The 14,354-nt window shown below is 40.4% G+C and overlaps 1 protein-coding gene across 1 annotated transcript in view; it reads left to right on the forward strand.

Moving 5' to 3' along the window:
- Positions 1–3,834: 3,834 nt before the first annotated feature.
- tmem121ab (transmembrane protein 121Ab) overlaps positions 3,835–14,354 on the forward strand; it is a 41,179-nt gene continuing 30,659 nt past the window's right edge. The window contains exon 1 of the mRNA XM_038726199.1: positions 3,835–4,195. The gene's annotated coding sequence lies outside the window, so the exon portion shown is untranslated. The remainder of the gene's footprint in view (positions 4,196–14,354) is intronic.

Raw genomic sequence — 14,354 nt, forward strand, 5'->3', positions numbered from 1 at the left:
GGAAAGGGAAAAAGTCAAAAAACATAATAGAAATAATTCTTAGCAACAGTTCCTTTGTAACCTTCAGCTGATCAACAGTCAATAAACAACATAGATGTAATCTCAGTATGAGATCCACTGCTATGTGAACAGAGCCCCCCAAAATAAGCTGCTTTTCCATTATAAAGTAAAGGCAACATGGGCTAAAATTACCAACAGCTTTGGGCTTCGTCTTTGCACCTGCTGATCCACTTGTATTTCTGCCACACAAAATGTGGCCCTAAAATAAGGCAACATGTGGCACAGATGTTGTAATCTTAATCCTGTTGCAATGATTGTAAAAGTGATGTTTTACAAAGTCCACTTTATATGTTACTTTACTGGTTACTTGCTTACAAAACATTCCAGATAATGTTTTCTAATGATAAAATGTATTTTGTGTACCGTACAGTATATGGCCATAATAACTCTGCATCAGTCCACATACTCCCTGTGGAATCTAGAGATAGGTTCTCTGATAGGATATAATACCATGTGATACAGTAAATTGATTTGCATACGAGGTGTTATGGTGTGAATATAAAGGTTGATTTGTCACATTTGTACTGAAATACAACTGCTGCTTTACTGAACGCTCAGTAAAGAAAAACATTATTTAGCAAATGGTTTTCTCAGGCACTTCAAATTCAGCTGGAGTCACACAGGTAGCTACAGTGGACTGTGGTGCCTCACCCCTGTATGATGAAAGCATGCATCACACAGTCAACTTCCCCTCCTTGGCAGCTAGAGGACAATCTTTCCCACACCCCCAAAAAAGACATGAGAAAAACGTTACATAACAGTGAAGCTAACAGGGGAGGAGGGGGAATCCTCAATATTTAACACCTCTCATTCCACATTCACTTTGACTCAGACCGAGGACTAACCTTCTGATCTCCCCCATCAAAGCTCACTCACAGTCACCTCACATCTCCCTCTATCCAAGTCTAATCGGCCCTGATTGGCTTATGAAAACCCTAATCATTGAAAATTACTTATTATGTGATGCCGGTATGTGTGGGTTCTGAATAACTTTGAAATGGTGATCAACTGAAGGAGGGTTTTTCTGTGTGCCTACTTGATTTGAAGTAGCTGTGTGCAGTCACTCTATATAGATGTGGTTTTGAAAGCTAATGAGACAGAGAAGACTCGTCTCCTCAACGGGGAAGGGGGCAGCCAAATCTCTGACAGAAAAACGCTACAATTTTCCTATTCTAACCTACAGGGACATAGCAAGCTTATGGACTGTATGGTACTTCATCCGTGACTTTACAGAGAGCTTGAATGTTGAATGATTTTCAGTGGTATCTAATATGTTACATTGACTTATACTATGTCTGTGTTGACAGTGAGTTAGTGACCTTATCACCTTTTAGTTTCATCGTCTATTCCTATAATTTGCTAAAGGCAGCCACTTAGAATGTGTCCATGCACTCAACTGTCAACTTGTGACTTTATCTTACGTGATTCCATTTTACTGTCTTATGGTAGCATGTACTATAGATAATTTTTTACCTTTCTTGTGTTTTGTTTCTGCTATTTAATAGTGGGATTACATTATTCATTATGCTTAATATTTTCGGCCACCCTAGCGGCGTGACTCCATGGATGGCAAAGTCAGTCGGACCCTCTGCATTGCTCCAGCCCCAAATCCCAAGCCCTGCCATCCTCAAGCTGTCCCCCAGATGCCATTGGACTTTTTTCCACATCACTTGACCTTTCACACCTAACTACACACCTGTTCTCGTCTCCCTCATCTGCTCTGCAGTTACCTGGCCTACTCCACCCACTCTCTCACTTGTTTCCACATTCCCTCAGCAGCCCTGCAGATACTTAACTGGACCTTTCCTACTCATTCCTTGCCAGATTGTCAAAGTTGCCACTGAGTATCTGATCTGTTCTGTTTTTTTTTGTTGTTGTTGTTTTTTTTTTACCTGTGCTGGATCTACATGGACTTTGACCTGCTGCAAAGTCCTGCCTGCCCCTCTAAATTTGTTTGCCTGTTTGGACTGTTTTGCTGGTGTTGACCCTTGTCTGCCTCATGATTTTGTAAGCCTATTTATTGTCTCTGCCTCAGTAATTGCTTGTACTCTACCAGTCAGCCTGCACTGTCTGCATTTGGGTCCTATGTCTATTACCCCCATGAAATCCTTAACTTCTTGATGGATTGCCATGAAATTTGGTATCGATATCCATGGTTCCCAAAGGAAGGATCTTAATGACTTTGATGATACTTCGGACTTTTCATTTAGCGCCACTAGAAGGTCAAAGTTTTCACTTATCCAGTGAAATACCTCAACAACTATTGGATGGATTGGTACATTTTATATACAGAAATCAATGGTCCCCTGAAGATGAATGCTAATGACTTTGGTTATCCTCTGACTTTACATTTAGCGCCATCATCTGGGCAGAATTTAAATCTGTGCAATTCTTTGGGTTTTATTTTGCATGTACTGCTCACTAATGGTAACAGTTTACTTTAGTTCCCCCTATTTTGCATTTCCCAGCAATATACTAACATGTAATAAATAGTTTATACACAAACTACCATGTAGTTGTAAATATGGGCATTTTAAGTGTTATATAAAGTAAAAACAGTATTGTCAACTATTGAGTTCTCCTGTGAAGACACAATTTGCATTCTTTCAACTGTATTGTCCTATATTGCCATTCATTATCTTATTATACACTTATGGATGTCTGTAGCCCTTATTAGCTAATGTTAACATGCTAATGTGAACGTGTAAACTAAGATGGTGAACATTACACCTCCTAGACATCAGCCTACTTGTCATTTTTGTCATCAGCATCGTTAGCATGCTGATGTTAGCTCAAACACAGCCGTGCCGAAATACAACCTCACAGTGGCTGTAGATACTTTGTCTTGTTTACAGTTTCATCTTCTCTGTCTGTAATATTGCTCTAGGACAGCAGCTGTTTGATCTACTGGCCTTGTCTTGCATGGTGGCATTTCAACATCTTATGGTGTCACATAATATACTCTTCATGTCTTAAGTAAATAGTAAGCATAGGCCTAATTATATTTTTATTTTTATTTTATCTCCTACAGAGCCACCTTAGTGTTGCTGGTTCCAATACTGGCCGAGTTTACAATGACCTGACCCTTCATTATGGTATTTTGATCTTCTATGACATTCTTATAATACTGCAGTCTGAGTACTGCTGGGATACTTACAAATGGCACCCTTCCCAAATTAATTATCACATTAGCTGTTTTCTGTCACGAATAATACTTCCACCAGTGCTGTTGCCTGTCATTTACCACAGAATATTCTGTGGAAAACTGTTGCTCAGTTAAAAACAAAAGACAAACACACACAAAACAACAGGGGCAAGAGGTGCCCGAAACAGATGGCTGTTTTCTCTACATAAGTAAATTGACTATAAATTAAATTCAGTTCCCCAGTGTGTGTGTGAGTGTATGTGAGAGAGACAGAAAAAGGGAGAAAATGTACATCTGTGTTCATCTTATATATTATATGGAGCTGGGAGTCACACTGAATTAAGTTAAATTGAATGTTTCTGTATCACATCACTGCCAATAAAGCTAATGCTAAATGATTTCTCTTTAACTATTGGCAGCAATTTGCTCATGTGTATTAGCTTGTAGGATACTAGAGGCTATTGGTTTCCCTCTTGTCACTCCAACGTATTTGAATTGAATAGTGATTGACAGAGCGAGGAGACTAGGAAACGGGAGAGAGAGAGAGAGAGAGAGAGAGAGAGAGAGAGGGGGTGGGTGGGGGTGGGGGGTGAGCCTATCCGGAGGAAGAAGCAACTAGGGAAGAAGCCTCAGCAGTTGCATTTGCCAAAGCGGCTCCACATAGCCAGCAGCCTGCACTCCTAAGATTCACCTTTTAAATTTGACATGACAATTTTTGAAACCATTTTGAGCCACATTCGTTCTGTCTCTCGCGCTGTCTTTGTTGTGATGGACACGCGGCTGGAAATAGGATTTCGTTCAACGTAACTTGAAGGCAGCAGCAGTTGTTGGACCGGCGTTTTTAGTGCCTCCTCGCAGCGGATTTACAAAGCCTCTCCGGAGCCTGCGATGATATTCAGCACCCTGGACAGAGACTAGAAGCATTTCAGCACGCTGGACAGTCATTAAGCGTTTCATCAACCCGGACAGAGACTAAAAGGTGCGCTGAAGGTAAGCCGGCAGAGTTGAACTGCAGCTTTTCGCCTGTATCTTCTTGTTAGTCGGGAAGAAAAAAAATCACTCAATACCACCACAATATGTTGAACGTGCTACGACTTATCGCAAGACTGCTTTCGGAGAGAGACAGGGTAGATACATGAGCAGCTACAAATGGGAATAGCCTAGGCTGGGTTAATTTATTTCAGTGTTTTAAGCAGTTCAGCCGAGTTTGTTAGCCTATGAGTTTAAAGGGAAAATGTCATCAGTGCTGCCACTTTCTACCGGGCTAGTTTGTGATTCATGAGGTGTGCTGTGGCAAAGGAGGCTGCAGTAATCTCTAAACATTATTATTATTATTATTATTATTATTATTATTAGCCCTGTGTTTCTGTATAAGGCGAGCTTTCGTTCGCTCTCCGTCAGTTTTATTTAAGGCAGCTCTTTATTTTGAAGAGTCAGCGCGTGCCCAGGCAGAAGTGGCTCGTGCCTCCAGTCTGCGCGGAAAATCAGCCCATCCATGTTTTGAGGCCCCCACGACCACCACCCGACACACACACATATGCTCACACCACCCCCAGGGCACGCGGCCAGCAGCCACTAAGAAAATATATAACCCCCGCGAAGCCCAGTGCTTTCTCACCACACCGATATTTCAGAATGACTATCGGATAATGATCACGAGAGAGGTGCTGCTGCCTTTTAACCTATGCATTGACATTGTATAACGTTTTTTTTTGCGATTAATTGCGTGATTTAATATGTGTGGGCAGCCTGTGGGTTTAGCTTTATTGGCACTTCATCAGGAAACATGGTTGCTGCATGGACCTTTGAGGGGCCTGTTTAACCAAGTGAGTCCAAAAGTTGATCTTACAGGTCTGTCCATTATAATGCTTAAAATGTTTGACAAATATAGGTATGTGTCAAGATGTTTTGCTCAAATGATTAGGGAATCTAAGTTTATGAACATTTTCTGCTTTTCTTCGTTGGACATTAAATAGTTGGAACTTTAGTAGACATTTTTCACTTTCACTTATTTCTAGAGGTTTGTTTTTTTTTTCATTTCAAAATGTGAAAAAAAATGTTAACCCCTTCTGGGTGGTGCCCTATGTGGCCATCGATGTTGTTTATTGGAAGTGCCGCCATCTGACCAAATGCTTAATCGACTGATCAAAAAAATTATAAACATAATAATCGATAATGAAAATACTCATTGGTTGGATCCATAGTTATAACCCTAATGCCTCATGTGTTGGTCACACTGTCACACTGAAGGACTTACATCCTTGTAATCCAAGCTGCACATTAACTGGTGCTGGGATTAGACATTATTTTGACCTTTTGGTTACCACACCGATGCTTGAAATTGATGTGGCCACACAGCTTCCGTTTTCTCGCTTGCTCCATGCAGCACTCGAACTGTATGCTGCTTTTGCACAAAGAAATTAATTCTGAAAATGTAAAGGGAGAAAAATGCCCATGTCAGGCCTGTTTGAATAAGAGGTGACCCCCATGCATTTTGCCCGCGGCATTCTAACAGGCTCTGATAGCCACACACACATACACACACACACACACACACACACACACACACGCACGCACACACAGACTGTAAGCATACACACACCCTGACTGTGTAAACCCAGTGATGTTAAGTCTTGGTTTTGAAAGCCTTGATTTTAATGATGTTCATTAGGATTTTGATTACACTGAATGTGTGATAACTCTCGGCTCGGCGTTAAGTGTGTGTGATATGTTGACTGAGACTGTGAGTGACAAGAATTTGGTGGGAGGAAGCAAGGCGTGTGAATCATAGCAGGGATGTTGCCACAGGGTTCCACTCCAGTGTCCTTGTAAGAAAGAAAGCACATTTTGATATGCCAGTTTTGTCTCTGGGTTATTAAGCTCTGGGCACTAGTGTATAGAAACTGCTGCTCTATATCATGGAGATGATGAACTAAATGCAAATTAATCTTTCATGCTCAATTTATTATCCAATAAACAGACTATGAATTTGAATTAGAATAGTGGCCCTACAGAGGGCAGGCCACACAATTGCCCGTTACCTCTCTCTAAACTGCCTTTGCCTAGTCAGAACTCCAAGGGTTGGATAGCAAGTCAGACACTGAATTCAGGGCATTTATGTGGAGGTGTATCTCGTACCATAAAAGCAAGGCCACTTTAACAGTCATTTGCCACCCAGAGGGTTACCTCTTCACTTGTGCACTGTCTCAAATTGTGACTCACTGAAAAACATGACACAACACACAACCTTGGCGTCATCAGTTACGAGCCCCCATTGCCATCCAGGAGAAAGCAGGATGATGGGCTCTGCTTTAGATTTTCACATTACATAGATTGAGTTGCTTTTCATGAGTGTGCACTTTACATGTTCACTGCACAGTGGATCATGTTACTGCATGCCTGGAATTCCATTTATGGGCCTCTTAAAATCCAGGCCCCTGCTAGTAACGCAATTAAATTCAACACTGCTACAACTACATGGTGGGCCAGTGTGAAAGCCAGAGAGCAGGCCGAGGCAGTGAATGCCCACTCACCCTCCTCACTCCACAACCCCTCCCCCTCATCCCGTCGCATAGTGAATTGTGGTCAATTTGAATGATCAACCGAAGACAATCTGGGAGGCAATGTCTGTCGCAGAGAATATTAGGCTGCAATGAGCCGCACCAATAAAAAGTCTGTGTGTCCGGAATAGTCAATGTGATTTTTCACTCCCCTGTGTGTTGTAGCTCCCTTTAGCACACATAGAAAGTAGAAAAATTAAAGTGCTCTGTCCGTGCTGTGCTAGACTCTACTCTGGGCTACGCTAAGCTGTATGGTGCTGTGCTGTGCTGCGCTGTGCTGTGCTGTGCTGTGCTGTGCTGTGCTGTGCTGTGCTGCGTTGTGCTGTGCTGTGCTGTGCTACGCTCTATGTCATTAGCTGAAACACAGCTGCTGTTCCATCTGATGCAGTAAGCACTCAGCTCATCTCATCGGTTCTCAGCCACTGGTTTTCCACTTCAGAATCACTGTGCTTCGGAGAGCTATAATCTTACTGACATAATGGCGTCCACTCCAATCAATAGCCAAATGGCAGGGTGAATCAATAGCTACCATACTCTACAATAACGTGGCCTGGGAGTGGCATAGGGGAAAGCAGCCTGCAACCATCACATGTTTAACTCTGGAAACTCTTTGAAAATATACTCCTTAATTATGGATCAAAAATACCAACCTTGTTAACGAGCCATGTATTATGAATTGCTGCATGATCTATGCTAATGTAAGCACAGTTGAAAAAAAAACTGGCACCTCTTTGCTTGCTTGCTTGCCTCTCTCTCTAATCACTACACATGCAAATGCACACACACACACACACACACACACACACACACAGTATATGCAACCAGAAGCACAAAAGTAAAACCAAAACTGAGATATAAAACTTTACGTACTTACAACAATAAGTATCTATGATTGGTCAAATAAAATATTCACTCTTTTTTAACATTTTGGATCCTTCTCATTGGCACACTTCTGCACAAACCAGGGAATTTCAACATTAGGCAAGAAGGCAGTGTTCACACATCCAACTTATTCAGTTAACGGGTTGTTGGTGTTCCCTGAGGAGCCAGAAAATTCACTGGCTTTTTAAGTGTTAATCAAGTGTTTATCCAAGCCTAACTTAAAAGAACTCTAAGATAAAACATTTTATATGTAACAAGGCAGCAGTGAAAACATTTCTGCAGTTTTATCTAAGAGAAAACAGCTAGTGTTTTACATCCTAGAATAAAGGTCCCTTAAACTATCCTGCTGTTTGAATTTTTTTGTCTGCAGCATCCTCAGAGATAATATTATGCACAGCAAAAACAGGCATAATGGTTTTGGCAACAAATGGAAAAGGTAACCAGGTAAAGAGCTCAGTTACTGCTGTTATTCCAACAGAGATGCAAATTGCCTTGAATGGAAGATAAGAAGTTTATCTTTCTGTCGGTACCGCACTTTAACACGGCAAGAACCAATGTGTGATTAGATCCAGCTTTTTTTTTTTTAAATCAATCCAACCCCAAATGGCAGTTTCTCTGGTGGAGGGCAATTTGGCAATCTACTCAGCATCTCATCAAGCAGAGTTTCAATAGCCACACTGGACGCTTATGAATCAAAGACTTTAAATCTTTAAAGAGTGTGAAGCTGGAGGAGAAAACAAATATGCCAATGTGGATTTTGACTTGTCACTGCCAGTGTTGAGTAAGACAGGTAGGTGTTGGTGGTATCATGAAATTCTGCACCATCTGTGTGGTGGTTGGATGACATTCCCACAAATGTCGCCATATAGGTAGCTGCTTGTGCTGTTCCACACACACAAGCACAGACTCACTGCCCACATACACCTACTTAGTTACAGCCTGCTATATACCCACCCATACCTCTTACAAGCACACACACACACACACACACACTTGCTTCCACACATTAAAAACCATGCTTTAAACAGAGTGTGGCTGTACAGGTATATAGCGGTGAAATATTGGAGCCACTGCAGCCCTCAAGGCAGGCAGTTATCAGGGATACAGAACTGATGGGAAATCAATCAGCTCAAGTGGAGTGGCCGGGCCCGTGGTGAAGAGAGGAGTCTTGTCTTTTCCAGATGCATGCCTGATGTCTGCAGCTCACTGTTCTAATCACTGAAGCAAAACAGCATGCATTTATATAGTAAATGCATGCACGTTTCCACCGTATGTATATATGCATGTGCTCTATCTATCTATCTATCTATCTATCTATCTATCTATCTATCTATCTATCTATCTATCTATCTATCTATCTGTCTATCTATCTATCTATCTATCTATCTATCTATCTATTCCCAATTTCTACAATATATGTACATGGTAACTATGACGGTGGAACATAAAGGTGGACATTAATTGAAGGTCACATGTCTATACACTTGCTTTCCCCTATGCACACTACTTCCTGCATTAGCTCTGAACTTTGGCGCTGATGGTACTAAGGTCATAACTAAAAGTCTCTGCAAGTCTCTGAGAATTTACCACTACCATATCTACTTTATGTTTGTTCAGCTCAATGTAAAGTGGGTGATCCAGTGTCAAACAGATCTGTTACATCCCTATGTCAACCTCAGATCTAATTCATGCTCTGTGGCTGCGCATATGTGTTATGATCACGTGATGATGTGTTATGAGGTACAATGGTAGCAGCTTTTGCCGAAGCCAAATCATATACAAAAATGAACAGGGCAAAGTAATGTACTGTAGCTGGAGGCTGTAGGGGATTTAAGTGTCCATAAACATTACAGTTTTTCTCAGTTGCTTTGGTACATTTCTCAGATCAGAACTGAAATTCTCAAAATTACTTGTTCTACCTCCACATCATCTCGTCACTTGTGTACATCATAAAAGCAATTTCTCATTGTTTTGAACAAATTGTAAATCCTTTGACACACTGATGCAAATGATTATGTACAATTGTCTGCTGTTTCCTACGTTATCAGTTTCTTATGGTTCTCTGTTGAATAGTCTTACCCCCCAAAACATCTAGGCACAAGTTCATTGCAGAAGTCACTACATGCAAAATGGATGAACACGTTGTCAAAATCGTAGTTAAAAAAAGTCAAACTTTATTCTCATTCTTCGCATTCAAGTAGACAGCTGAACAAAATGTTGTTTCGTACTACGGTAGCAACACAGCCCTCAATCATTCACCCGATATACACAATACCACACACAGTGAACAGTAACAATACACAGTGAGCAGTGAATAGTGCAATATATATAATATACGCCAGAAGATGTATGTACTTCTATCAATCATATTTTCTATACATTATTATACTTTTTTTTTGTAAATGTCTCCTTACTGTAATTGATAAAGATATCCATTGTGATGTGGACAAGAATCTGTGACCTGACAGACGGGAACATCAGCATAAGGAGTGTTTCACATACTTACATTTCTAATTTTGTAATGTCTTCTGTTATGCTATGCAGTGCTGTAAAACAGTCCTTTCTTTTTCTTTTCTGCATCACAATGACATGGTCTGTCAACAAAGTACAGTTTTTCTCAGTCGCTTTGGTGCATTTCTCAGATCAGAATTGAAATTCTCAAAATTACTTGTTCTACCTCCACATCATCTCGTCACTTGTGCACATCATAAAAGCAATTTCTCATTGTTTTGAACAAATTGCAAATGCTTTGACACACTGATGCAAATGATTATGTACAATTGTCTGCTGTTTCCTACATTATCAATTGCTTATGTCATGCTGATGCCACTGACTTTGGTACAGGTGATTGTGGGTTCGATTCCCGGTCAGGGCGGGGGTTATCCAGGTGATCCCTTAGGCAAGGTCCTTAATGCTACCAGACTACCTCAGACATGAGTGACACCGCAAATACAAGAGCCATACCGGCTCGGACGTCGCCCGGGTTAACAAGGTCCGTGTCAGGTGCTAGGGAACCAGGGCAACCTGATGACAAATGGGCTACTGGAATAAGACATTCATGGACTAGAGCAGAAAACATGGATCTGATGCAATGCTACTATATATATATAGTAGCATTGCATCAGAATGTTGTTTTCCCCTGACAACGGGATAATTAATTTTCTCGTGATCACAAGATAATACAGGGGCTGGCTGGTGCATTTCTTTAGGATAATTTCAAAGCAATTACTAGTGTCACTGGTTAGCTCAGTTGGTAGAGCAGAGGGCTCAGTTTTATTAGTTTGACTCCGGTTCTTGTTGACTTTCTTTTTCTTCTTTTGTGTGTTATTTATTATCCAATTCAGCAAAATTGTTATGAAGAGATTGAGGGGAATCCAATCACACATTTCCCGACGGCTATTTCAAAGATTCGTCCGTCAGGAAATGTGTAACGTTACATGGATTCCCCTGAATGAGAAGGAATTTCCTCTGCCTGGGAATGATGAGGAAATGAAAAGTCCATAGGTTGGTGGATGTGGACCAAACGCCAGAATGCATCCAGCATGTGCTTTACAGTAATGTGAGTGTCTTTTCAGAAGAACTTTGTTTAAGAGTATTATGAAAAATATAAAAAAGAAAAAGTTAGTCTTCAGTGAGGGTTGAACACACAACTTTAAATACACGAGTCCTGTGCTCTACTAAGTGAGCTAACCAATGATACTATAAGCCACACTATAATTACCATTATCGTTAACTTGAAATCATGAGAAAATTATTCCGTTATCATAAGAAAGCAGAGTAAAAAAATGTTTGATTGTTTGATTAGGGCTTCCGTAACTTAGGGCTTCCATATATATATATATGAATGTATATATAGATAGACATTCTATACATGTCTATTAGAATTTTTTTGTAAATGTGTCCTGAATTGATGAAGATATCTGTCGTGATGTGGAAGAGAATCTGTGATCCAACAGACTGGAATGCCAGCCAAAGGGGTGTATCCCATGCAACAGTCCTGTCTCTTTCTTTTCTGTATTATAATGACATGCTCTGTCAACAAATTACAGTACGAACAGTAAAAGCATAGCTGTGATTCCTGTCCTCTCTCCTTGCTTGTTCATAAACGAGACTCAAGGACTTGTCGTTCTGATGGCACTGACAAGTTCAATGACATAAAGACTTGCTTTTGAGAGATAGACTAAGGATTTTGAGCAAGTTATGGGCTTTTGTAGGTAATCCACTGTGTTGTGCTGTTTGTACTACCTGTTTCAAGAAATGCACTTAGTGTTTTACAAATGTTAAGGATGATTCCAAAAATGCACCAAAGCTAGAAAAACTGTACAGTACGAACAGTAAAAACTTAACTGTGAATCCTGTCCAATCTCTTGCAATCTATAACTTTATACTGTTGAAATTGATATGTCATATTGAAAAAGTGCAGCCTTGTGCATTTTCAATCATTCTCATCAAAACGTTAGCCATAGTTTACATCAGAAAACACTTTATAACACTGTTATATTGATAACATGACTCAACATTTTGATCTTGTTCATAAACAATGACACAAGGACTAGTCATTCTGATGGCATTGACATGTTCAATGACACACAGATTTGCTTTTGCGAAGTATTTTGAGCAAGTTACGGGCTTTTGCAGGTAACCCACTTTGTTGTGCTGTTTGTTTGATATGTTTCGAGAAATGCACTTACTGTTTTGCAAATGTTAGGGATGATACGAGAAATGTACCAAAGCGAGTGACAAAAACTGTAATATGTAATATTTCCCACAGAGACTGTTTCCTTTTTAATGATTTTAAGTAGGAATGTAAACCCATTTTCATGCAGAGTTCTCAATGGATTCATCTTGACAAGAGGCAGGGACAGAAAGTGTGTATGTCCGTCTATGCCCCATTTCAATTTTCACATTTTACTGAAACTCTCATGTGTGTTTGGCTGTGAATTCACATATGCACATACATCATTTCATGCAGAACAAGAGTGTAACATCAGTGCTCCTGTTTCTGGTATCTAATAATATTAGACAGGAAATAAACCGTATAGTATGTTTTGCTTCTGTTTACATGTGTCAGCTTCTCAATTCCATCCTCCTGTGTCAGTACTGCAAGCATGTGCACCTGTCCAGATGGGGTGTGTGTGTGTATCCACATTTGTGTGCTCCCTTTATGAGTGCATTTCTTCCTATTTGTGAGTATACAGTATGTGTGCAATGTGTGCGGGAATCTACTTGAGCATGTGTTTAGGAGAGCGTGTGTAAGCTTGTGCTGGTGTATCTACGATTTGTGCTTGTTTGTGCATTTGTGAGTGGGTAGGAAGCACTATCAAATAAATCACTTTGTGCAGTAAATAACTTTTAATTTGACACCAAAGGTCAGGGAAATCAAGTGAACATTTTAGAGTGAAAAGCATTTTGATATTTTCCACTTCTTTGAAGTTCTATTAGGCCGCTAGTGAAAGCTACAGATGGGTGACAAATTAGAGGGAACATAGGAATAAGTGATTGGAGAAAAATAACAAATGTATCCAAATGTCTAAATGTTTCCATACAGGTCAGGAGGGGGGACACTGAATGGCTTAATGATTATGAAAATTATGTAAATCATGTATTTCCAAAACGTCACATTTTCCTTAGCTAAGAAAAACTGACTTGTATTCAGCTTTGTGACGACGCATTTTTCAGATAATCGAATGAGCTGTGAAATGTTTTATTTAAATAAGGATGCCCAAAATTAACCTTTAGTTCGTCTGAAAATTTAAAAGAAAATTGGAGATATATGAAGCAAAACCTGTGAGCTATTTAAGGCAGTCAAGACTGTCGCTACATGCTCCTCTCCCTGCAACATATATCCAAAGCAACCTTTCAACCATGGCAGTGTACTTAAGCTGTCAGTGCTCTGCTCACTCTTTGCTGCCATGCCTGCTGCCACACCGCTCACCTGAAAGCTATGCTGTCACTTGCTGCTACTACTTCTGTTCATATAGCATTTCAAAAGCCCCTTCGTGACAGAGCGTCCACCTGTAACGAGAGTACATTCTCTCCACTCCCTGCTGTGACTGCATTAAAGGTGTACTGGAGGCTCACGGCATACCAAAATTTTTAAATCACATCACAAAAAAAAATCCCATCCAAATTTCAAAGTACGTTTTTTTAGAGAGTTATGACATTTACCACTTTTTTTTCTTTTGTCCTGGTGTTCTGTTAGCATGAAAGTGACATCTAGGTTCAGATCTGGGTCCCAGGGTGACAAGAAGGCTTGGCTCTTCTGGTGGCCCCGTCTGTAAGCTGCCATGCTGGTTAAGAAGCAAGACGAAATGATTGCATCTGGAAAACAAGCTGATCTGAAAATCAGCCAGACACAGTTTAATGTAGTATACATCAAGGGCCTGGGTATGTTTATGAGTGTAGATGTCCTCAAAGGGGAATCTGTGCGTGTGTGTGTGTGTGTGTGTGTGTGTGTGCGTGCAACCATGTGTCACCATATGTCTGTCTGTACAGCTGTGTGCTGCTCGAACAGATTACGGCGTGGTCCAGTAAGTTGAATAACAGGATAGATGTGCACGTATGTGACAAATTTCACCCAGCTGGAGGACATAGAAATATTATCATAGTATTATAATAACACAATGGCATATTGTACTGACAGTATCCTGATGTTTATCTATTTACTAATGGACAAAAACAGCCTGAGCGAAGGTTCAGCTAAAGCA

The sequence above is a fragment of the Micropterus salmoides genome, unplaced genomic scaffold, assembly GCF_014851395.1.
Source record: "Micropterus salmoides isolate LMB-PRFRI ecotype aquatic unplaced genomic scaffold, ASM1485139v1 Ms_hic_scaffold_18, whole genome shotgun sequence".
In the NCBI taxonomy this organism is placed as follows: domain Eukaryota; kingdom Metazoa; phylum Chordata; class Actinopteri; order Centrarchiformes; family Centrarchidae; genus Micropterus; species Micropterus salmoides.